Here is a 25,247-nt window from a genome sequence, read left to right as displayed (position 1 = left end):
TGCGGACCCCTTGGTGCCTTTTGTAAAGAGTAGGCTAATGCCGACGCCGGGTTTCTCACCACCCTTCATCCTTTCCTGTCCATCTCCTATGGCGCAAATGACCTCAGTTGTCGGTCGCCTCCCCTAAAAACTACTACTACTACAAGAGTTAAATAATATTCGAATAATAAAGGAGTACTAAACATACATAGTAAATACCAAAATATATGTGTTTAAAACACGATGTAACAAAAATCCCATCATTCTTCTGTACCGATTCCCAATTTTAAAGGAACTTCAGGACTAAATCGGCACTATGGATATTTCTTTCAAATATTTAGGCAACAGAATATTTTTATAATTAGCGAGGTCATTGCATTGACATTTATTATGTGTTCCTTCTGCAGATTGAATGAATTCTTACGCAAATATGTATTTGGAATTAGTCATCAGCGGTATTTTAGCAGCCAATACATTTGTCACATGAATGTATATTATCATAAGTGACTAGGAGTACTAAACGCAGAGCACTAAAAGCATAAGTACATACATTTCTATCAGCGAGTCACTCTCTTTAACTTTTTTTGATAAAGAATTGATTCTAGCGACTAATATAATATAAACTCATACGTGCATTTCCATTTGCATTTAGTGTAGCATGGTGGGGACTTTATCTTATGTATTTAGCCCCTAGCTAAATTAATGTCCATCAATTTTTAGGAATGTCCTCAAAAAAGGTTTACTTTAGTGAGAATTTGAGTGTAATTTTATGATATCTCTTTATCATACAAAAGTGTCATTACCTTTTAAAGAAAAATGAAATGTCTATTGGGGAGGGAATTAAATTTCAGGTATTGATCATGCGTATACCGTTAATATTAATATTATTTAGACGATTTGATGTAACTCAAATTAATAATTTGCTGATGATATATTGCAACTTCAGATTAAGCTCTAAAGTCATTATAATTATAAGTAACCCAGCGATTAAGATAGGTTTTAGATGGGTACAAGCCATCTTATCTATATCTCTCCTATCCTAACAAAACACAACCCAACATATTGCTCTGCAACAAAGTCACTCTTCATCTCGGTATATTTCCCTACTCCATTTCGTTCAACATTTCTATCCTATTCCTGCAGCTTCCTGAATTGCCTAATATTCTACCGTTTCAAATTCTTACAGCATCCCATTACCAATTAATCGTCCATTTGATACCAACTACGTCCATTTTGATTAGCATTGAGATGTCATCGTGAAAAGTAAAATCTAAGAGAGAAATATTACAATAAATAGAATGTTACAGATGGAGGATGTCCCATTACGCACGATAAAATTTAGTGGCAAAAGAACAGAATTAGTTCTCGGATACGATTTATCACAAAATAATAAAGTTCAATGTCATTATCAAGGAACATATAATTATGATTATAGATCCCTATATTGAAAACTATCCCACTCAGACTTAAAATACAATACATTGCTATTTGAGTTAATTAAAACTAAGCATTTGAGGTTTTTTATTTTGCATTTATATACGCACCTACATATGCTTACGTCGAAACAATGATATTTATTTATTTTCAATGGATTACTAATATAACTACTACTCACCTTAATAACTAATCCAAAGAGTTTTCGGCTTATAATTCTCAGTAGGTTTTCAGGTAGAGATGCTTTAGGAACACTGTGGATAAAAATTAAAAAAAAAGATTAAATAATATCTAATTATCAAAGTTATAGTACAACAAAGTTTCCAATAAATATTGATTTTAATATTTTTTTTCTAATAATTATCGTTGCAAGAATTACATTTTATTCTTTACCGTTATCTTTAAGTGTAATATGATAACAGCTAATTTCATTTCAATCCAGAATGACGATGGGCACTTGTACAACAGCGGCAGCCGCTATATTTATCATGCTCATTTTACCTATCCATTTGATAAACACAGAAATTAAGCAGAAGGTCGGATTGGTAGGTGATGGTAGAGTTAATCCTGCACTCCTTTCCCAGAGCTGGCTATGGTTTTCCAGGATGATATGGTACCCGAAAAATCACAAAGCTTGAATAAAGCTTAGAGTGCCCAGAAAGGCTTGCCCGGGAATCAAATATATTTATATATGTATACATATATAAATACAATATACATATCGAAGCCTAAGGGTAAAATTGTGAACTGAGACTTTCAAATGCAGTACACAACCACAGCGATGAATGAATACCAATTATGCGTTGTTTAAGGGACTTAACCTTGCCGCTAATCGTATTCCAATAGGAGAAATAATGACTCTGATGAGAACAGCGAAATGTTATAGATAACTCACATTTGGTCAAACCAAAGATATTTGCCATAATGTCTTTAGATTCCTAAAGCAAAAGCAAAGTAAAAGAAATCTGCCTCAATCTAACATATCCACTTCAGACCTCTAATTAACTATAGATCCTAAGGTTAATAACACCATTTTCATTGTACCAGTTGATTAGGGGTACGCTGAAGTTTCAAAGGGGATTGTAACATTAAGCCAATTATTCTTGGATTATAAGATACGGAATACTAAGCAAGGATCAAACGGCGAAAACAGAAATTCAAGTAAGAGATCATACCAACAAACCGTCCGTTTTAGCGGAAGACCATTGAAAATATTTTTATTGCCCATGAAAACTCCATGCTTATACAAATATACACAGAAAATACCACTACAACGAATAGTGAGCACCGTTGAATATCTTGCACATACATAAGCACTAGCATTAGCAAATACTGGATATTTCTGCTAACAATGTATGTGTTAGCAGAAATATCCAGTCTTTCCTAATAAACATCGAAATGCATAGATGTGAAAAATTGGTTCATCATGATGCATAAGTCGGGGAATTTCACTGACTTATTAAGAAAGTGAATAGAATCAAATGAGGATTATTTAGTTTTTCATGACGTAGGGATACTCTTTTCTGAAATTTCTGTAAACAATTCAGTAAATATTCTCAAGAAGCTATTCTGAAGAGTAACCGAATTATGGCCCCGCATTTGGGTTTTGAATAAAAACCTGCAATAACTCTACAAGTGCAATGGGGAAGTATAAAACAAGTAGGTGCGGAAAACGCTTTTCCTATGACACTATTCATCGCTAATTTAAGTAACGAGAACTTATAAAATGAAACTCCAGAGTCCAGCAATTTAAAACCACTCTGTTGGCTTCGGTACGCAGGTGATAAATTTGTTATTTGGTCACACGAAAAGGAAGTACTTGAAGAATATTACGAATGTCTAAACAGCATTCACAAGGACATTAAATTTTCAAAAAAAAAGAAGTCGGTTTCTCGTCTTTTCTTAATGGATTGGTAAAAATGGAATTCTCGGATAATAAACTTTTGGCAGAAAACTCAGATTGACCGGTGCTTAGACGTAGCTTCCCATCATACCCCATGCCAGAAGTACAGTGTTACGGGAAAACTAAATCAAGCCAACAGGGAATGGAATAGCGAGAGTATTAAAAAGAAAAATGAGCAGCTTCTTTCGGTTATCAAAATTAATAGCAACTGCCTTTCATTCATTAAAAGATATTTTAAAAAGAAATAACCTGAATTAAATAAACCAAGCTTATCGCCTTTGCTAATATACCATACGTTTCAAGAACGACAGACAATGCGTTTAATTTGCAACGTACAGCACAATTAAGACCAGATTTGGTACACTAAAAGAAATTAGACTTTTCTGTAAACTGCGGAAGATTGTAGTCCGTCTTTCCAAACGGAATGTGTGGATACGATTGCATGTTTCAGTGGCTCAAATTACGTAGGGCAAGACAAACGGCTGAGGGAGCACAATAGAGCGCTTGCCTCCAGACAGAGGTATTGGTTTAGCCATCGCGGAGCTTATCATAACAGAATCGGAACATAAGGTACTCTTCGACGAAGCTGCAATTTTATCAGAACTTATGTTATATATCCTCGTTTGATTGTAGAAGCAAACGATATTCCCATACGGACATCTAATTTTAATAGGGAAAATGTTTATCCTCTCAACGCTATCACAAACGAAACAATCCATTAATGATTAATAATGGACCGCTTTAAATTAAAAAAAATATGGCTAACTCTGGTGCCTTTGCGTAGCAAATTATGATGATAATTGAAACTAAATCTTTAGTCATTTCTTTACGACACTCTGAGCAAAAAGTAGGAAATCCGTAGTAACAATAAAACCCAATACGCAGCGGAATATCCTGAAAATTATACATCACGCTGAGGAAACCTTTCATTAAAAATTATTAATTTATAATCAGAGGGAAGGTACAGGAAGCCAAAATGCTAATAAAAAATATGGATTTCTAATAGAGTAATTCAATCATTAGTTCAGTACTGATTATGCACGTTAAATGCATTTTAGTGAGCATTCAACGAGAACATACTGTTTACTGTTAGCATCGTGCAAAAATATTTTAGGGTTAACTAAGGTTTTCCCAGCACTATGTCACGAAGGATCAAATGGTGAAAGACAAAAGAAATTGGTTAGTTCTTTCTTATTTTCAGACCAAGTAACGTATAAAAATTTTGCCAGGAGTGCCCCTTCCAAAATGTGCCGTCTTAGGCATCAGCTGCGATATCAGCCGTATTAAAATCATCGTACTTTAACACAGTAGTCATCAAAATAACTATATAGCCAGGTAGGACAAATTTAACGGCAGATGCACGACAACGAAACTATTTGAAGCTATATTCTATGCTTAGAAATTCGTATTTTTCTGTTAAAACTAAGAATCACATTAAATTTATTTTTCCCGGGCATAGTATGCTTTTAATAATTCCTTAGGTTAATGGCAAATTTAAATGTCAAAAGAGAAACTGCAGATAATAAAGCCACAATAAAGTAAATGTGAAATTTATATTTTATATAGAATGGCTTACTTAAGAATTGGAGATGTAAATTTAAAATAGCTTTGAAATTTACGGTTTGACTCTTAGGTTTCTGATGTGTTTCTCGGAAAACATATCGTTTCATAACTCACTACACTACAACTTACAACAGTCATAGACTGAAATTTCACAATAGAAATATTTGCTTTTCTTGGACTAGAATAACTGTTTTCTTCGTCTTCGTAACGATATTTAGGTCACCGTTTTACGATGGCATCTTGTTTCTGCGGATTAAATTCGGATGTTGAGTCTCCTCAATGTGAAGGAAAACCGTATTTTTTGTCGTAAGTCTCGGCATAACTTCGGGCTGTGTAACAGGTGACGGATAGGAACGAGTGGTAAACGTTTCTCAGGGATATGGTTTTGAGCTACAATATTTCCAAGACTTGTAAACAAAATTTACTTCTGAAAAAATAACGCGTGGACCTCAACTGACTGTTATATACGGCAGACATTAAAAAAAGAACTTAACTGCGATGAGTTATTTCTGTTCTCAACTTTAAACATTTTAGTAGGATGAAACTAAATTTTTCATATCATCATATATCTTTCATATATATGTGTGTGTGTATATATATATATATACTATATATACATATATACATCCAAAAACATACCTTAACCGGTAGATTATCTTATTATATATATATATATATATATATATATATATATATATATATATATATATATAAGAAATATTTTTAGCATAAAATTCCATTTCACACGGAAGTAAAAAGTGATGCCAGAATACTAATGATTACACAATACTTGTTCACCATCATTTAACCTTAAGAGAAAAACATTTTTGCTTACCTGGAATATGGTAAAATTATATTAAATCTAATTCGAAAAACGAAATTATGGAATTTAAAGTGATGCATATAAATGAAGAAGCAAAACCATCGGGTACTTCTTGATTTTTTAAGTTTACATGTGATTAAGTTCGAAACTTCTAAATTAGTTTAAAACATCGAGTCGTTATTGTTTGAGTTACGCCGAAAGATTGAGAAAATTGTCGATAACAATGAGGAGTTTTATTCATAGAAATTAAGAACTGAAAAACATTTTTTAATGCTGAAAAAGTAGGATAGCAATCAGAAATAAGCACGAAACCGGCGTTTCTGGAATGAAAGGAAAAAATATATATGGCGCATAGATGCATTGGAAGTAGAGTGAAAATGATTTATAATAATTCAACAGTACAGTTTCCCAATAATTATGTTCTTTTTATTCCAAAACAATTTGTAGCTGTATACATATGAAACCAAGTAGCTAACATATTTATAATTATTGCCCGGACAGGTCATCGTTTACAAACAATACGTGGGCTCTTATTTTATAGGACGAAACGGTGTTGAAATTGCACAGGAAGAATAGAGGCAATGATTCCGTTGAATGTATGAATTCTTATCTTATCGCTATTTCATTTTAAGACAGAGAGATGCATTTGAACGAAGTGTTTATGTACTCGTCAGATAAGACTCATTGACATGCACGGAAATGGGTTTCTATTCTCAAATTTTGTAAGTCGCCCAGGTGAATATTCTGCCGAGTGTTTTTACGAATGTACTTGATACGCAAGACATCTTCAGTCACTTTCACGATTTTATGGTCCCTGAATCTCTCACACAATTCCTTTAATCCTCTACTCCACGAACTACTCTTTCATGGACTTCCTCCAACAATTTAGCAAATATTATGAAATGGATTGGTCAAAATATACTGAATATCTGAATTTATTTCTATAAGAAATGGTGTTGAGTGGATGGAAACAAAAATTAGGGCATGCATTTTAAGACAGCTCACAGTTATATGGCTGATTATAATTTCCAATCATTTAGTAATAAATTCAAGTCATTACCCAGTAAAAATGAATAGAGAAGCAAGTTTTTTCGAGAATCTATCACTAAATGTCATGAGATATCTAAGGTCACTCAAACTCTATACAGATAGTATGTCCGCAGAGCGGAGAAAATACAAAACTTTGACTAAATATGTCTTGAAGACCCTCCAATATTGGTATTACGGGTTTCCCACTAAATTCCCTTGGTTGTTCCAAGCTTTGGAGGTGCCACTGTGTTGAAGTGAGGAACCGGGAATGGAGGCTTGAATTGGTCGAGGAAACGGGCGTCTGGAACCAGGTGGGGGGATGGCTCAAGAGGATAAAAAGCTCATGCGAGGTCAAGCGGGCTTTATCTGAAAAACTCGCCCGATATTCCCGGCGGAATTATCCTTCCGCACAATGGCAGAGCCTCTGGAAAACTCACATCTGCCTCGATAGGAACGAGGTGGAAAGAACCGGCGTGAGGCTGGATAGGGCATAAAAATGGTCGAAAGACCTGCGTGTCATAGGGTGCCAGCAAAGCGATATAAAAGGTCTAGCATAAAATAAATAATAAGTCGAAAAGAATGCAAGAATTTCAGGACGCTAAAAACACTTGTAGGGATAAATTGCGTTAGAAGTCGATAAAAAATATAAAGTGTGATTTTCGCAGGCACATAAAGTCTGAATATTTAGTACCTCATGAGAAATGGCGGGTTAAAAGTCTTCTATGAGCAGGCTTTATCATTTCCGTGAGTTAAAATGCTATTCAGGTTTTGAAAGGACGGAAAACGGCAAATTAAAGTCAACATAATGAATTATATCTACGAATATTATCTAATTCAATAATAAAATTATTATTTTATCTTGGATAATACTCAAGTACCTTATATCTGTGAGTAGTCAGTTCACGCTTAATTCTTCGTTATTTAGTCACACTTGAATAAGCAGAGAGTTACACTTGCTAAAAGGAAGAGAAATAATGGACTAATGTGCCCACTATTCGTCGCGGAAGAATCAATTCACTAAAAGAAAATTGACTTCGGGTTCTTTAATTTTCATCGACGTTATTCCGGAATAAAATATGGATTGAATATGAGGATGCATTATAAAACAGTAAGCATAAAATATTTAAATAGAGAGGAATATTAAAGGTTTAGAATTGACAAAAATAAGGTTATGATAAGGGGATGTGGAAGACAAACAGCTTCATCCTATAAGATGATATATCTGGCAAATTCGGAGAATTTAGAAAGGAAAAATAAGTAAAGAATACTTTAAGTCAAAAGAATGTCCTTTTAAAGTTAAGAGGACGAAAAGAGGAATAATTGCAATCACCAGCCAAAATATACCTATAATCAGTGCATAGCGTGCCATGATAAATTATTATGATATACGAAGTAAATAGTCATTATTGAGTATGTTCTTTTGCAAAATATATTGTTTAATTTTTACGTGTAAATGAATTTAAATGAAAGATTGTACGCTCCAGTATAATGAGTACAGATGTAGAAGGTATACGAACATTTAATGCGTATTTGTTTCATGTCCTTTCGAAAAAAAATTGATTATAATATTTCGACGTTATTATTAGATTCACCTGATCGTCTAATAAAAGTGATAAAAACATAAACACATTAATAATTCCGAGGGTCAGTTAGTTGATGGTACTGTCCAACGGTGTGTGACATAAAATTCACATTTCAGGGCTGGGGGCCAGTTCCTTTCCCTGTGCCGGCTATGGTTTCCCAGGAAGATCTGGTAAAAATCACATAGATTGGGTGAAGTTGAGGGTCCTGCCCGGGATTCGAAGCCGGGCCTTCCTGACAGTAGTCCAATGCGCTACCCCTGGACTACCGCGACAATAGATAGATAGATAGAGGTCTTTATTTGGGCGAAATTGAAGGTGACAATAAAGGTGATAATAAATGCAAATGGAATACGGATATGATTCAAATATGAAATTTACACTGAACCAAAATGAACAATTGCAAAAAATTACCAATCTCTAAAACCTTTAAACAGAGCCATCATACGCTCCGGATGAGCTACGATTAATTTTCAAGGGGGACTTGAAGGAAAAATGTTTCTGGTACAATATCACATGCAACAAATCCATTAATTGAGGAGCCATCGGTAATGTCCACTTGTTGAAAGTGCTCCAAATGCGATCCTTTAGATATATTTTTCATGAAATAGATGGGTGTGCCTTCAATTAAACTTGATTGCGAAAATTAGTCCTTGAAGCAAGTTTGCGCAGATCGGAGACATTTGAAATAGAAAATAGAAAAAAAAGAAATGACAGAATGGAAGACAAACGACAAGTGCTGGGCGTGATAGAGTAAGAGTTGTGTGGAGAAACTCAAAGAAGGCACCAGAAATGAAAGCAGGGACTATTCAGTAGTAATAGAATGCTTAATGGTGGGATGAAAATGTAGCGCAAAAGAGTGAAAGGGAGGAAGTGATTGGTCATGCTGGACGAAAAAGGCATTGAAAATATGTAGAATCAAACATGGTTTATTAAAATACATAATTTCACAGAATATTAGGTGGTGTTAGCCGTTCTATAGAAAGATTGCAGCATTTGGTCAAAATCATTTATCGCTTAAAAACCTACAGTGAATTGTCGGACAATATTCATAGACGATAGACGTAGGACAATGTTTATAATACAAGTAATGCAAATATGGGTGACAAAAATTATCCGAGTCACGAGAGCTATTGCAGTTGGCGTGATAACTATCAAAATACATACATTGGATGGGACACTAAGAGCATTCGGTTCCAGCGAGAAGGAATAGTATCCCACAGCAAAATAGGGAATTGAAGGCTATAGGAGACTCGTTGTAGAAGAATTTAAGAATGTATATAACCCGTAAATAATGCTAGAATGTTTCAAATTATGGATAGAATATGTCCTATAATGTCCTTGTTAAAAAATTAAACTTAAATTCCAACACTTTTTCAGTAGCTTGATATAGCTAATTTATTTGCCTCGAGGCGGTTTTGCTTAATATTAATGTCATTAATGACGCTTTAAACCCATGCACGCATGGAAACGCATGCACACGCTTAGTAAGATATCAGTGCATGAGTAAATTTCAGATTAAAGTACATAGCATGCAACAGGAAACGCTCAAGGTAATATTGAGGTACTGGTATGGTGTCATATGATACGGATCCAAGGTGGAAGAAATAACGGGAGTATAAAAAGCGACTCAGTATTATTGAATAAGATGAGCGCCATAATTCTCCAACAAACTTCCAGTAACAATGAAAAATTTCAACTCATTTTTATCAAAAAGGCTTCCTGGTGTTGGAATAACTGTGAGGTACGATTTTTTCAATGCGTCCACATCGCATGTACTCGGGGTAATAAGAGAAGTTACAACCAGCCATTTCATTGAGGCGGGTACGACCACAACGGTACCAAAGGGGGATAAAATTACCGGAAGGACTATGGGAAAAGGTGAAATAGAAAGCCAAAGAGTCAAGCAAGGGACTGTGGGCGCTAGTTAGAGGGAATTTGGATGGGAAGGGATAACAAAAGGCGGAATATAATCCGTCCTAACGAAATGGGAAAACGTCGTCATGGATTTGAAGCCCGGATTTTACAGAGGTGAAGAGGAAAACGAAGTAGGGTGTAAAAATGCGTGAAAAATGGGAGGAATAGGCTCAGAAGATGGTTGGGAATCTAACTTAGGGATATACTTGGAAGTTGGTAATATCACGCGATAGATGGCCAAGAGTGCATCCCAAAATAACTTACATAACTTTTACATAAAAGGCAAAGCTAAGCATTTTAAATTTCGTGCTTCCAATCATAAAACACAGCATTTGAATACTAATTCTACCAGAAAGAGCGGAAGAAAGCATTTTCCCGACCGAAATACATCTGCAGCTGCATAGTACTCCATCCACGGCAAGGGCGTGTGACGGAGGGTGTTAAGTTTCCACTCGTAATTAAGAATAAACCCGCATGTAAAACACACAAATTCATGCCAATCTACCCGCACAAAATCGTATGCATTCATGCAAAACCTGTGTAACTTAAATGCATGCAAATATGCTATCAACTGGCATACACATGCACCTACGAATATACCTTTTGCCAACGTAACATTTAATCTTGTCCTGATTTGTAAATTAAATGTCTTTAATGTTTCAATAGTGACTTTCTTACTATATTCGGTTTCTTACTATGTACGGTTTCTTACTATCATAATTAATAATTGTCCCGGGAAACGATGAATGTATCCATATGTACTGGAATCTGTCACCCTTATCTTAACTTTATGGTATGATTTACGTAAATACATAAGGTGGGGCTCTAATCATTCCTTTCATGTCATTGTTAAACTCATTCGTTCATAACCTTTCTAAAAGTCTCAGTCTACCTTGTTCTCTTCGCATCTCAAGTGGCTCCCAGCCTAATTCCCCTAAAAGTTCTGTCACACTCGCTTTCTTATTTTAACAATTTTTCATGAAACTGGCGGATTTTCTTCGGACTTAATCCAATTCTTTTGCCAAAATTTCTCCCATGGATCCCAAATACTTGCGGCTTATTCCAAATGAGGTCTAACTAGAGTAAAATAACACCTCTCTTTTACTTTCTCATTACATTTCCCCATTACCTGGTGATGAAGTCGAGTTTCCTTAAAGCGGATCCGCATATTGTCCTGATATGTGCTCCCCATGAAAGGCGTGATGCTAGAACTACCCCCAAACATTTACCCCGAAATGTTCATTGACTGCCCGAACGGGCCAGTACACATAAACCGTCCCGTTGAGTCAAGTCTCACCTTTACGGTTGATCGGTCGCAGTGAGCACTGAACCCTCTATTTCATAATTTATATCCTGTTCGCTACTTCTTTTGTTCTTAAATTTCAAAATTGCGCAATACATTTTTCCTTTTTGTGACAGCAAACCCAATACCGCAAGTATTTAATAGTCAGTTTTCTAAATTATATGCTCGTTAACGACTTTGATGGGTAAACGTAGAAAATTAAATATATGCTCAAAGGAAATCAAACCTACACCAAAATCACTAAATTTCATAAAGAAAATGAATTGAATTCCATTATTCTCAATTTGTGTTTAACTAGGGCGTAAATAAAATATGCTCTAGAAAATGATCCGTATTCACTTAACAGAATTTGAATTAATCATGTATAGCAATTATGATATACTTTTTTGTGAAGGGAAATTAGAACGTTTTTCACTACTCCTAGCTTCAAAAATAAATAAATAAATATATATATATATATACATATAATTAAAAGATTATTGGCTTTTCCAAAGCCTGTAACATGAAATATAGTATTATTCAGGTCTCCCAGTTAAAGTCTCAGAACCAATCATTAAATTCAAGATGAAGAAATGGTAGAACCCGCCAGCATCACATACATGTAACATTTAAAACCATCATTTGATGAGTTATATTTGGAAATGATTTTTCCTATACTGAAAATAAATTGAGTACTTGTGATTGACACTATAACCAAAAACTGCCCTTTTGTCACAATGATGGTCACATTCGGACATCCATGAGGTCGAATGTATTTCATGAATTTTATTTGAAAAACAGGTCAACGAGTGAGAAAGGAAATATATTTCTTCGCAACATTCAAAAGTATCAATCTTATTGCGCATTCAGTGGAATGAAGAAAGGGCGATAGAGATGGACATATTAGGGAAAAGAGAGCCCTTGAATGGGAGAGCAATATCGTGCAGAACGGATCAAATGTTCATATATTCAATTCTCCTCCACCTCCTCCATCTGAAAGCATGAAATATTAATTATTTATAATTGTGTTCATGCTTTTCGACTCATAATTGATATAAATAATGGCAAGCACATCGCACCAAGCCTACACTAAAAGACGTAGGACCTAAGGGTTTCCCGACCTGAACTATCTCGCCCCAGGCAGTGAGCTGTGATTTTTTGACGTAAATGATCTTTTGAACGTGTTATGGTCACCTACTCATGCCTTTAGATTCAGTCACAGTACATTGTATCGTCAAAAACAAAATTTAACCAAGTGAGTAAGCCAGTTATATATTTTCCCAAACCACCAGTAACCGTACTTCATTAAATTTGACTTTGCATTCCCAAGCTGACTCTGCCTCACTCACCTTTACGAGAGCATTCGTTAAGAACTGAGACATTCATTATTTTGACTTTATTATTAATGATATAATAAATCGGTTTTCAATAGGCGCAGAAATCAACCACGGCACTCATTTAATCCTCGTCTAGCACAATGAAAAACACAGAACACTTCCTAAATTACGGCATTCTATTCTTTAAATCAGTCAAATTCTTTCCTGCCTCCTTCCATTCAGTCCATCTCACTTGATCGTGTCCTCTCTCTGCCTATCTTGCCCAACATTCCTTCCTCCATACTTTCTTTTACATTCTGTCACTATTCAATAAGTTCATAACCCATTTCTACTGTCTTTGAATTATCCCCTTCTCTTATTTCCCGCTATTCCGAGCACTTCTATGCTTATTTTTAATAGTCCATCACAATTTTTTCATCCTCCTTAACAACCTCTTCTTAAAATCCATACATCTTAGTCTAATCTCAACAGCCAAGTTTCGCAGACATAAAAATACGTTTCATTACAATGTTCACCTAGCCTCTTCCTTAAGTATTTACTCAAAGGTTTCCTGATTTATCTCCAACAATTACTAAAAGTTTTATTCACATAGTGCAATTTTCATTTAAACGCTGTCCAGCTTCGTCTAAAACATTTTTTAATGGTTAAATTAAAGAATAAAATAACAAGTTTCATGATGGAATCCCAACCCAAACCTATCTCACTGAGGTTCTAATACACACATCAGTGACTGAAAACGCTCGGCTGGTTGGCTAACTAATGCTTTACTATAGGCATATTTGAATTAATTCGGTCTCTATACTTTCAATGCCTACTCTCATGTCCTGACGCCTGTAACGGGGCCCAATATTTTTAGATTTGAATGTTTCTTTACAATAAAAATTTGTTAAAAAACTTTTGATCGCTAAAAACGCTAAATGATGGCTTGTGGTTTTTGTACATACATGTATAAGAAGCCTTTTTCCATCTTAAATTCCCGCAAAATATCAGCTATTCTTGCTTTTTTCGTTTTAAAATATCCTCTTGCCCTGAAACGCAACTTTGGAAATTGGAAGAAAGTGGATGTGCGTTGAAGCAGCAAAAAGATGGGATAGGATTTGAAACATCAATTCTAAAAAATGCTTTTAAAGCTGTTGCTAGTGAACACACGGTAGTATTAAGGCGTTTCGTCCATTAACTCGAGTGTTCGCCACCGCTTGGCGTTTAGTTCAAATGGATTTAATGAGAAATGATTTTCATCATTTATGAATAGCGAAATTTTATTTTAAGGGTCCATTATGGAGATTTACGCTCTGGAAAGGAAGAGTTAAAGAAAAATGTTGGAAAATTTTGGAAATAGCAAAAGCGTTCACCTCTCATAAAATTTTGCAATACGGGTCGCGAGAGATTATTTCTCGACCAGGGATTTCAGCTACCAAAAGGGTTTAAAACATTTTTACCTCACCAAAGAATCATGGATGCATCTAATTTATTAGTAGTTCTCAAACAGTAGACGCCAACATGCATTATGATATTTTTATTTCAATATTTTAACAGAAAAATGTTGTGCTTACAATTTCAATTTGTTATTGTCGAATTTAGCAAATGACTCAGTAGAACTAACATATTTCTATACTAACAGAACTAATTCCACTAATTCTGTATCTTTGATTTGTCACTGAAATATGGATGAAATGTGACTATTATGGCTATATTTTGGCGTACAACGAATATTAATAATGGTTTTGAGATACATGTTTGACTTTAATGGAATAAAGGAAATTCTAGTTCATTACTCACATTAAAGGAAACAATTAAATTTCGTTCAGTGAAATTAAAATATCTTTATTTTTCATGATTTTGCACATAATTTTTTCATTCACCCCATGCTGAACTAGGATTTATGCTTTAAGTGATGGTTTTTAATTAATTTAAATGGCTTACAAGGTCAGGCCCAAAAGGTTATCACTTTGACGTTATGAAATGGTTAGTTAAATGATATAACTCATGGAACTATGCTGTCGGTTATAACAATTATGGTCAAAAATAACTAGTCATCATTAAATACAGAGTAGTTAGCTAGTCAACAAATTCAAAAGTGTCATAACGCGAATTCTTAACCAGCATCATAGCCATGAAGACACCGGTGAATAGGCAATATGTTATTTAGCCAGGAAAAGGAAGGTGTGGGTGAGGTGACTTGGTTGGAGGATATTAGAACGTTAGGGATGGAAGAGCAGAAAGGAAGAGGATTAAGCATGAGTAAGTAATAGTGTTACTGGCTGAATGGGTATTTTCTTGTGGAAGGGGACAAATTAGGGGACCTTCCAAATTAGGGGACAATTAGGGTGTTTAAGTTTTCAAACAGCATCCGTCGTGCATATTAACAATGAATCGTCATCCATTTGCTTTAGCACGTCCACCCTTAGCTCATTCAGAGAAAAATATCCAGGATAAAATACTTCTATGGCACCAAAATGCTCACCAAAATTTCGACTTTGACTTATGAGTCTTGATCATATTCGTTCAGTTTTTGTTGCTAAATTTCTGCCGATGATTTTTTCCATTATTGCAGACCAGAGTTTACTCTAAAATGTCAAAACACTTGAAGAGATAATTCATGTTATTCTTTGGCATTACTGAGTAGAAAACAGTTCCCCAGAGTTTAGAATCCACTGAAAGGTGCCTATATACACGTAATTCACTTGCCAGCTTTTGTGATAGACCGGATGTGCAGATAAATTTGTACCACATAGAACTAGTGAGATTATGATGATCCTTATTTATCTGGTTGCTCACTTGTCTATGTGATTACTTTGTTTACAAGCTACATTTACGAATGCTATCTTTACCGGTGAAAAATTCTATTGAAAGAGCAGCCTACAATCCCACGCAATCTCATAGAACGGAAAAATTATTAAAATAGAAACTCATTCTTTTCCTCACATGACTGCTTGCTGCTTGCTGGTGAAGTGACCAAATATTTGGATCAAATGGTGTCCATAATGCGATATAATTCTAATTCACTGCTCATAGCGTTTAATATTAGGTCTCCAAGATACGGTCCGATATTTAGTCACCTCAGATATAGTGACATCGATCCCAATCGCTTTTCATAGATTAAAAACTCAATGCCGAAAACGGCAGTACTTTTGACTATTTATAAACCTGCCCTAGTATGCAGTGGTTACCAATGGAAGGCAAGAATAAATTAAAATGAAATTTCAACAGGAAAAAAATTAGAATTAAATTAGAAAAACACCAACTATATGAAATCAGTGGCTTACCAAAATGAGTATTTAATAAGATGAAAGATTTGGAAAGATTGTTTTTTAGCGTGATTTTTGATGGATAAAAAATGAATTGAAATCATTTTATTTCATGGTCCTCTTTCATCCGGTTGTAATTCTATATCAATATTCTTCCCATTTTTTATGCCGTAGCTCCACGAGCATACGAAAATCTGCTGCCGAAATGATAGATTGCGCCAAATAGCTTCTACGTGGTATAAGTCATGATCAGAAACCAGGTGAGTCCATAGTCCGATGTCTCTCGCTTCGGCGTCGTTAGCGATGACTTTGGCAATTTTTACCTTATTCCCAAAAGTCTGCAGGCAGTCACCATCACGTCGGAAATAGGATAATTGCGAAAGCCTTCGCTATTTATTACGTTGAATGTCTGGAAAGCAGGCAAGCCACTCAGGACGATGAAAAACTATCCAATCCCAAGGGCCTGCAATAATTGAGTAACAGTATAACGGTCGCTTTCACCTTTCCCCAATCCTCTGTGAGGAAATACATGTAGTACGACTGAATCAATAGAGCCTTATTGCAATATTATTAGTATGGGTACCTTCAATTGTTATGCTTGATCCTAATGGTATGGGATAACTTTCTATCACTATGGGAATGCAATACTTTATTTGTGTAAAAGTGTCCTTCTCTAGACTATTAAATGGATATTTAGGATTTGGAAATGGTTCCTACGTTAGCAATACAGAAGTGTCAGTTATCATCTATGCTATTTATCACCCGATAAATAAGATAGAAAATTAGGTAAAGAACTAGGTATCTAAAGGGAGTAAGACGAGGAACAGTGGATTTTTGAATGGTTAAGGTCTGTTAACGGTTTAAGAGGAGGTGAAAGAGACGGCTGTCACTGCGGAGCGTAATACTGGCATAATGAGAGTGGTTTGGGCTGTAGATTAATACTAAGAAAAGGAAGGTTTAAATATTCTCAAGAAGCACTTAGAGTTGACTGAACGTAGAAATGGAATTTCATACATTTTAGTAGGCACAACGACTAAATGTATTTAAAAATCCAGATTTACATATAAATCATAGAGGAAATTTTGTTGGATTGGGTAAAGTGGTGAGAGAGAGAGAGAGAGTGACAGGCATGCTAACAAGAAAATCCACTCTAATGAAAATCGACGTCGATTGGTCCCCTGAGGAACGTCTTCAAATGCGGCGCCAAGTTTATTTTTCGGAAAGAGGACAATTTTACGATTCCCGATTGAGACTCTATTCGTTAATTATATCTCTCTCGCTCGCTCTTGCTAAAAGGACTCTCCTAAATTGAGAGGAATGAAAAAGGAGTGCGCATTGGGACTCACTTGAGTAGGCTCCGAAAATAAATCACGTTCCTTTCCCTATTTCCCTTTTGGCAGAAAAAAGGCGCACACCGCGTTTGAAAATTTCTTAAATTCAAGCTGTCGCTCCAAAAAGAGGGAGATGGCTCAACCTAGTATCTTATTAAGGCCTTTCCTTTTTTTTGAACATTTTTGAGAATAATTTATTCGGATTGGATTGCAGAAATTGCGGTTCCCGATTTTCAGCAGTTCGAATGGGAAGAAATAGCACGAGTTACAAGATTAAAGCGCAAGTCGAAGATTGCTGAGTTAACTATTTTGGATGGGACTTAGTGTGGTTCCTCGCGCAAAAACGGGATATATCGTAACACGGTGAACTTGCTGAAGGACAAATAATTTAGTTTGCAAGTTTCGGAATCACTTATGAGGTAATTAAAAACAATATTATTAGCCACTTTCTGTAGATTCTCTTTAGCGTTTATCAAATGATCAATGGATTTAATTAGAAATATCTTCTTCATTCGCAATTTTACTATAACAATGTGTAAGGTCTAATTTATAGAGGATATATGCTCTTAGTGAGTGATAACTTATCATAGAAAAAGATAGGACTTTGAAGAAAGCATAGGATTTTGTAGAAAAACGTTTTAAAACTGTGGTGAGACCAATATACTAACTCTAATAATTGTGTGTGTCCTGATGCCAGAAACATGTTTTAATTTTACCTGTACTTAATGCAGGGGCTTAACTTTTACTCAGTCTCTCAGTCACTCAAAAATCATGCAAGTTTTTCATCGAAACTTGTTACCCAAGAAATAAATTTCCAACCCTTTTTAGAGGTGAAAGTATGAATCAACAGATAAATTAATTCTGCGGAGAGACTATCTTAATCGGTCTTGAGTGGAAGTATTATTGATTAAGAGCATGGTTTAAGATAGTAATTCTGCAAAGTAATTTTAGCAATAGAGTCACTCGATATAATTAAAAACAATTTGAACATCCAAAATTAAATTACAGTAAAAAGATATGTCTACTTTTACGAGACATAAATGAATTTTCTTCCGGAAAAGGCGGCAATAACTGACGCCATTCGTGATTTCAAATATGTACAAAGTGAATTATACATAGATCACTAAATTATTACTTATATCCACGACATTTGCCCTATAACTTTAGGATGAGCCAGATGAATTTATTTCATTTTTAAAGGGCAAATATTTTCAATTCTCTCACTCCAGATGCAACGGCAGGAAACATCAGTTTGCTGGCACATGGCACACGCTATGTTCGTCTGTGCCGAGTGAATTCGCACACTGCTCTCCGGTCTGCTCGACACTGGAGCCAACTCCAAAACATTTTAGGGAGGGAAGGGGTCATGAGGTCGTTATGCTCCCTCTAAACTTTTCCTTAAACCCCTCCCTCGAAGAACTTGGTAGCACACGCCTCGCGGGCACCATCCTCATCTCCCTAACTCATGATTGGATCGCTTTCGGAAAGAAACAAAAGCGAGGGTGAGAGATCCTCGTGAGGGGCTTCGGGGAGACCGTACTTCCGGGCCAGACTCGGTCGCTCCTCCCGCTGCCATCAATTTCCGGCGAGTGTTCTCATCTCCCGCTGCTCGTGATCTCTCTCTCCCTCTTAGCGGCGACGGCGGGAGGGAAGGAGGCCTGTCGATCCCCCTTAAATTTCCTCCAGCACTCATTTCCCTCTTTGCTTGCGTCCCTCAAGTAATCCACCCCCATTCTGGTCACTCCCTCTTCAATTTCCGTCTCCCCACCCATCCCATCACTTCCCAAAACTTTAAAGTATCCTCTCTATTGTCTCTCTTTTCTTTAAATCTTCCCCACCGATTATTTGCCCAAAGTCATCAGCCATCTATTTTTCGTTCTCCCTCTCTATCTTCTCCCACGATTCATAATGTTTACATTCACTTTTGAGATTAGGCGTGCTACAAAACCCCAATGTCATATTTTTCAGCACCTCATTTGAATGCAGCTCATCTACGCGGATATTTTTCCTCTACTGCATAAGACTATCACGGAAATCTAATTTATACAACAGGTCCATTCACCTTCCGAGGGAGAAATGAATTTGAAAAAGAATAGCTAATCTATTCATTGGTTGGGAAAAAAGCAAACCTTTTTCTGGGTGAATTATCTGAAAAGAACTCCACCCGGTGCGTAACAATATAACCCCTTTACCGAAAAAAACACAACCGATTGAGAAAGTGTCTTCTCTCTAATAAATGCATCATCTTTTAATGCATATCAATGATTTTTCAGTAAAAAAACAAACATCTTATTTTAAAATCAGGCCAACGAGGCATAAAAGAGGAGGGACAGTGGATAAGTTCAGCCATCGTAGAGCATTCAACGGAACACTAGGTACACTTTAATGGGGCAAAGATTGTGGTAAATATTGTGCTACAATATTCTCGTCTGATTATTAAAGCAATGAGGTTGCGAGCGAAACCGTTTAATTTTTATAGGGACCAACCAATTAATTTTAATAATGCCTCTGGTGAGTGAAAAATAAACGTAACCATCAAAGAGTAGTTACAGAACGCTTGATTTTTTTTAATTTTAAAGAATAGTCAGCAGTAGTCAACAGCCGTCGTAGCGAGGCAAATGAGTGTAAAATATAAAAAAAATTCTTCCGTCGTTTCTTGACGACATTATCAAAGGAAGAACCAAAAACCATGAAAGTGTTCATCACACTGCGGGATATACCGAAAATATTAGCATAGAAAAAATTGCTACAAAATCCATCAATTAAAGTTAACTTATTCACGAATTTTACTTATGACGAAGTAATATAAAGTAAAAAAAATATAATCTCTTCTTTAGAAATTTGCTTTGTGATTGCATCAAGATAAGAAGCTGAAAAATTAAAGAGCCCAAGGAGAGAGAACTAGTTGATACTAGATGCTAGTTGCTGCAAGTTTACTGCAAATACATTTAATCTCACAGATACTGCTACCATTTCATTAACACCAATAGTATGCTCTATGGCAGGGTTAATGTTTGGTATTACCAGCACATTAGCCTTTTCCATGTCATTATAATGTTAAACTTCCTCAAGAAAGTTTTCTTTTGTCATTTGTCATGTTCCAAAAAACTGCAGAACAAGGCCGTGCTTCGATGAAGTAGTTCTATTATAAGGAACCGAATCTAAGCGAGCAGTAAGCACGGCACTATTAGTTTAGATACATAACTCATGAAACAGTGAAGGGTTTCCTAGGCTATTTGTCATTGACAGTTCTTTTTAAGAGGGATCAGAACGTGAATATTTTTTTGTCTTTTAATGATCACATTGATGAAATATAGTATTTTCGGTGGATAAGTTTAGAAAATATATAAAATTAAGGAACACATTTATAACTCATTTATTATCTTCAAATACGCTGCATTTTAAGCATGCGCTTGAATGCATTATAGCTCAGTTGGATTTCAACCAGCCAAGAAAACGTATGTCATAAATTCCTTTCTAACTATAATTGTATTCTAAATATTATATTGTATTGTAAATTCTCATTTTGTTCTCAGTTGTTTCGATGCGCGGTTCTCCTTAGTCATTACGCGTCACCGACCAACGTACAACACAGAAAGCATATGTTGTCGGTGTTTGCTTAACCATGTCGCTGATTCAGTCAAATATGTATTCCCCTTTGAATAGGGCTAATTTAGTCACGGCTATGGATTGCAACGCACCATCCTACACAGATCACAGGCTTGAAGCCCCGCCCAGGGAATCTTTGTTGTGATAACTCTTGTCACCTGTCCCCTTGAAAACCAGTTGCCAAGCTTATCAGTGCCCCGAGGGGTTAGCGGGCCAACAGTAGCACCCAGGAGATTGCGATAAACACACAACGTACACGAACGATAGCAGTGACTTGCAGAAATTTTAGGATTATCTGCACACCCATTCCGTGTCGATAATGCAGATGATTACACTAAACTCCAAAATTTGAGAATACACAAGAGGGCATGAAATTTCAAACTCAATTTTTATTCCTCATAATCCTATTCATCTGCAAAATTCAGCCCAATGACTTGGATGACTTTGAGAGGTCAGGGTAGATTGCACCTCGGCCTCTTATCTTAAGGTGCGTAAAATTGGCATAAGAGCGCACCCTTAAGGTAGGAGAGCCTGAACTTTTCCTAGTGTCACCAGCCGGTTTTCACCGAGTTAAAATAAACATGAAATCACATTCATTGGATTTTTAAGTAGGGATTTCCAAAGATATCACCCACGACTCGAACACGCGAAATTGCGGATAGTTACTAAGTACCTAACTCACTGAGCCTTACTCTCAACTGAGTAGCGGCGGATGGTGTTCTAAACACCTGAGAATGGTGATTCACATTTTATTCAGTATCAACTACTCCTTAGATGGAAATTTATAATTTGGCTACCAATAATATCGTCCACTGAAATGACAATAGGTATAGCAACGGTAAATAGAACTGAATTGCATTTCAAAAATCCTCTTAGTGACTAAATTTAAAGTTTATATTTATGAACTCTGGTTTTTAAGTGTGACTGCTGTGATGTAACTTAAGAAGGACAAATTCATGAATTTCACGCTTATGGGCTGAAAGAAAAAATGGCTGTGGTGATATTTTTAGCAGAAAAAATTAACAATAAATGTGTTATCGTTAATTTTCACAAGGAATCACACGTTAAACGGTAATGGATAAATATTCAAACCATTAGAAAAATGAATAGTTTTTTTTCCCTGATTATGTTTATCTAAAAATTTGGAAAAATGCTATGCACAACCACAGGGGTCGTAGCAATTTACATGAAAACATCATCTGGCTCGTTTGTTAGTAACACGAGGGTTAGGTGAAACGTCCTCAGCTTGACAATGAAATAATGCAATTTTCAGTTCAAAAATTATGATTTTTGCTACATAATTTCTATTGAATTCAACATACCTGGTGTGGCATTTCTCCAATATCAGTATTCCTTCCCGAAAGTGAAAGTTTGCAAGGCTGTGAAAATATTCATCTGCGGCCCCTTCAACTTCTTCATCGGACGCGAGGCGCTTTCTACAAGCAAATTTTTCCAAGTTTGGGAGCAGATAAAAGTCTGAAGATGCTAAATCAGGAGAATAATGGGGATCGTAGAGGAAATCGTACCGCAAATCCCGTAGTTTTCCAATTGCCAACGCAACTTTGTGAGAAAATGACAGCAGGTTGTCCTGGTCAAAGATGAATTTTTCTTCTCCAAGGCCTCCAGGCCTCTCGTCGCGAATGTTGGCAGCCAGGTGGTCAAGAAGGTTGGAGTAATGTTTCCCTGTAAATGTTCTGCCCTTTTCAAGGTAATCAATCAAGAGGATCCCTATCGCATCCCAAAACATACTGGCCATGACCTTTCGGGCAGATGCGATCGACTTCGCCTACTTTGGCGCTACCGGCTTCCATCCACTGCTTCGACTACTGCTTCATTTTTGACGTGTAGTGGTGGACCCATGTCTCATCCATGGTGACAAATTGCCGCGGAAAATTGGTAGGTTCTTTCTTGAACCAATCCAAGCATTGCTGCAAAAATCACTTGCGCTTTTGATCGGCATTCGGCAAATGCGGCACCCACCTTGCGCAGAGCTTTCGCATCCCTAATCATTTGTTCAGGATGTTTTGCACCCTTTCTTCCGATATCCCGATGGTTTTAGCTATCTCACTCACCTTCACTCGTTTATCGTCCTAAACCTTGTTGTGCACCTTTTCGATGGCTTTCGGTTGGGTTGAGGTTTTAGGCCGTCCTTAACGTGGGTTTTCTTAGAGGGATATGAGACCACGTCTGAATTCAGCAGCCCATTCTTTAACGTTTGACATTAAAGAAGCAGTATCCCCGTACACTTTGATTTTCCTGAGGGGTTAATCCATCCAAAACGAAGAATTTTCTGAGCGCACGAAATTCAAGTTTTATCATTTACATGAAAAACAAAAAAGACGTCTATTGAAGCAATACGTGATCACAAACTACTACTTCTAGGTCACACATTTCAGTATCTTTGCGGTGGTCACCAAAAAAGCTCTCTAAAACGCGTATTCCTTGGTTAAACTAACTTAAACTGCGAAAAAAACTTAGACCAGCCATGATTCTGTGTTCAAAAACTTTAATAGCTGAATAATACTCAACGTCGAAATAAAAACTCAAAGATTTTCTCAGTAATAGAACTTTTAATGTGATTAATCCAAAAATAACTGGTGTTAACCACTTAAAACCACTCTTCCGTAGACCCTCACTGGGTCACGTAATAGAATCCATTCAGGTCGGAACAAAAGCCTACCCATCATGCCGCCCTTCACCAGCAGGCGTTCAACACCATCTCCTCTGTCTCATTCACGCCCTGACCACTTACATAAGGGAACCCTTTCCCCTACTTCGTATAAGGAGGCGAGCAGTACCCTCGAACCACTCCATCTTTTGTGCGTCAGACAATCGGGCCTTTCGACCATCATTTCATCCTGACGTCGTCATCCGAAACCAATTCGCAAGATCTCACTTTAACCCCTTAAGAGCCTGACACACCGAAGATTCCCGGAAAATCTCGTTTCACTAGGGTTTAAAGTTTCAAATAGATTATGGTATATTTTACGTAGAACGCAATTGAGGTCGCTGATAAATATCTACACAAATTTTTCAAAAAATACGGTAAACAATCAAAATAGGCAACATAGTTTAATGATGCATATTAAATTTCAAGTTGACAGATAACTTGATGGAGTAGATTACTTATTAGTCACTGGATTACCGCGCTCAGGTTACGGTTGCCATTTTAATTCAACAATCAATTCGTATGGATAAATGGCGTCTTATTTCTTCTCCTATTGGTAACAAACAATACCAAAAATGGCAGTAAAAATTCTACTTGACAAAAATGGGATGAAAAATAAAGTTTTTAACTGTTCGTTAGTCATGAAAGGGGCGTAGTAGCCCAGTACGTAGAGAGTTGGAATATTGTTCCCGACCCGTATTTGGGCACTGGGTCCGGATTCGATTTTCGGGTATGCCTCTGGATGCGCTTAGCTTTACCCAAGCTGTGAGACTTTTCGGGTAACAGATCTTCTTAGGAAACCATAGGTGGCAGAAGAAAAGGTACTGTTCCCCTCCCCTGCCCTGACCTGTGAATATCACACGCCGTTCACCTAAGTCCTAGGTGAGCTCTACCCTTACCTGTCAAATAGAACTTCGGGTTGATTGCCATGGTTGGAAACTCATAATATTACTCCAAAATGATGTCAATCCATGAAAAATACTGGCGTAATCCGAATATTTTGTACCCACACATCAATTTGAACCAGATTATTTCTTACCTATGAGCATAAAGTATTTATGCATAGTGAAGTAAAACTTATGTTGTCCACCGATCGAAATAAAATCAAAATTTAATACCTGCAGTCTGGCTTATTATCTTAATATCCTTATTTCGAGAGATGTTGCAATCTTGACAAATAGAAATGAAAGAAACTCCTAAAAAAAAAGAGTGATAAGCTAATCCAAAAAATGATAAGACACTGCCTCCGGAAATAGCCACAAGAGGCAGCTAAACAGGAATAACTCCTATAATGACATAAACAATAACTTCGGAACCGCAAATAACTCAAATAAGTCATAAGCTTTCAAAGATCTTATGTTTCGTTATTAGGGTTTCAGCATAAAATACCATCATTAAATGTCCAATTTACGTGAGCCTCTTTACTCAGATTTTCACTCTTCATCAAGGGAAGCATCTCATTTTCAAGGCCTCATACAATATGTTTCAAAAATATTTTCCCGGTATAAAAGGGATCAAAGTTAAATAATTAAGGCCCGGCATTT

General features: G+C 36.3%; 1 long non-coding RNA gene across 1 annotated transcript in view; it reads right to left on the bottom strand.

Moving 5' to 3' along the window:
* Positions 1-25,247, bottom strand: part of LOC139695435 (uncharacterized) — a 190,459-nt gene that overhangs the window by 95,010 nt on the left and 70,202 nt on the right. The window contains exon 2 of the long non-coding RNA XR_011702317.1: positions 1,595-1,667. This is a non-coding gene — a long non-coding RNA (uncharacterized lncRNA). The remainder of the gene's footprint in view (positions 1-1,594; positions 1,668-25,247) is intronic.

The sequence above is a fragment of the Hetaerina americana genome, unplaced genomic scaffold (genome assembly GCF_022747635.1).
Source record: "Hetaerina americana unplaced genomic scaffold, ioHetAmer1.1.p SCAF_6, whole genome shotgun sequence".
Lineage (NCBI taxonomy): Eukaryota > Metazoa > Arthropoda > Insecta > Odonata > Calopterygidae > Hetaerina > Hetaerina americana.
The sequence above is the reverse complement of the archived record's forward strand: the minus strand, read 5'-3'. Positions and strand labels throughout refer to the sequence as shown.